This window comes from Sapajus apella, unplaced genomic scaffold, assembly GCF_009761245.1.
Source record: "Sapajus apella isolate SASKATOON/1434 unplaced genomic scaffold, GSC_monkey_1.0 scaffold24, whole genome shotgun sequence".
NCBI classification, from domain to species: domain Eukaryota; kingdom Metazoa; phylum Chordata; class Mammalia; order Primates; family Cebidae; genus Sapajus; species Sapajus apella.
The window spans coordinates 3,863,810-3,865,643 of NW_022436964.1; the positions used below are offsets into that span (position 1 = coordinate 3,863,810).

At 41.5% G+C, this 1,834-nt stretch overlaps 1 pseudogene; it reads right to left on the reverse strand.

Moving 5' to 3' along the window:
* Positions 1 to 289: 289 nt before the first annotated feature.
* Positions 290 to 731, reverse strand: LOC116559771 (annotated as a pseudogene).
* Between the last annotated feature and the right edge of the window lie 1,103 nt (positions 732 to 1,834).

Here is a 1,834-nt window from a genome sequence, read left to right on the forward strand (position 1 = left end):
GTAGTCTCACAGCCATAGCTAGCACTGAAATTTTCTTTCTTTTTTTTCAAGGTCACGTGCTCTGGGCCTTTATTCACCAGGACCTTCTAGAAGCCTCCATGACCCCACACAAGGCGTGCTACAGTAGTCTGGAGCTCAGCCGCCTACAGTATCTGGGGGTTAGGAGGTGTTGGACTTGGGGCCTGTTTTCTGAGTTCTCATTTCTCAGCCAATCCCAAATTAGGGGAAGTTGTTGGATTAACCACCTGCCTCTCTGCTTTCAGGCTCTAGACGAGGCAGTCGCTGGGGAAGTGCTTATGCTCTGGGATGCTCCTGTAGCTTCAGAGGGTTTGGCCTCAGAAACAGGTAGTGTTACTGGGCTGCATTTCCTGCTGGCCACCATCCCTCTCCCACTGGTACTGCCTCTGCTCCTGCTTGGCTTGTTCTCACAAGGGCAGGTTCATCCCCTCCACACAATTCAGCACTAGTGCCTTTACCAGGGAGTCTCCGTCTTGCTGGAGCTGAAGCTCCCCGAGGACAATGTACATGGAGCCCACCTGGGCTTGAAAGGGCTTCACCAAGTTGGTACAAACAACCTGGTGTGGATCAGATCCATGCTGAGTCAGCGTCACTCTGGACTGACCATATCGTAGAGGCACAACCTGCCAAATGTTCTCAGTGTGCTCCCACCAGGAACTTGGCTTGTATTGACTTTCCAGGGGGAAGGAATAGGTCCCAAGTTTGGGCAGCATCACTGGCTCCTTCTCTGCCCCCTCTGCCTGGGTTGCTGTCAGTCACGTGCCAAGGGGAAAATTTCTTTATGGAAAAGACTTCCTTCTAGGGTACTGGGTTTCCTCATTGTCTGTACTTCCTTAGATCTTCTCTTTTTCCTTCTGAGGCCATTCACTTCTCAGCTTCCTGTGCATGTCCCAATTCTTCCCATTTTTTAGTCATAAAAAGGCATTTATTCTTCTCGTTCTTCTATCGTCTTCTAGACTACCACCATTGTTCTACCTAAATGGCTCATCAAGGTATGTTGCTTAACAAAAGATAGTTCTGTTTTTACAAGAAATTCTGCCAGATCCTTTAAAATAATATTGTCCCTCCTAAAAGTTGGTCATGGAACTATTAATACATGAGGTATTTCATGATTTAGCTATATTAGGTGGGGTTTTTTCCCCAACCCTTAATATTTATCCAGAGAAATAAGATACCTTTATATCAAAGATGGGTAATTTGGATATCTGTGATTGTTCTGGAATTTTAAACTTTTATTATCTTTATACAAAAAGGAGAAAAAAACAGTAAAGGATACCCATGTTCTCATCACCTGTTGAACAACGTTCAACTCATGGCAAATCCTGTTTTATTTAACTCCCTGCTACTACTCACAGATGGATCATTTTGAAGCAAATCCAGGACATTGAATCATTTTATTCATAATTTTAGTATGTATCTCTAAAAGGTAAACACTCTCTTAAGATAACATAATCATGTTACCATTGCCATAAGATTAATAAAAATTCCTTAATATCATCAAATAGCTAATTGGTAGTCAAATTCCCCAGACTGGCTAGAAATCTTTTTTTAAAACAATTGTTCAAATCAAGATTAGAATAAAGTTTGTCTATTGCAATTGATTTGTATGTTTCTTAGTTCTCTTTTAATTTACAGGCTCTCTTCCTTGCTCATTTTTTTACTTTGCAATTTTTTAGTTGAAAAAATTGGGTCATTGATTCTGTAGAATTTTTCACATTCTTGATTTTGCCTCCTCAAACTGTCATTTAGTGAGATTCTCATTCTCCTACCCATCTATTAGAAACTGAGTGATCTACAAGCTTCTCTGTATAGGTGG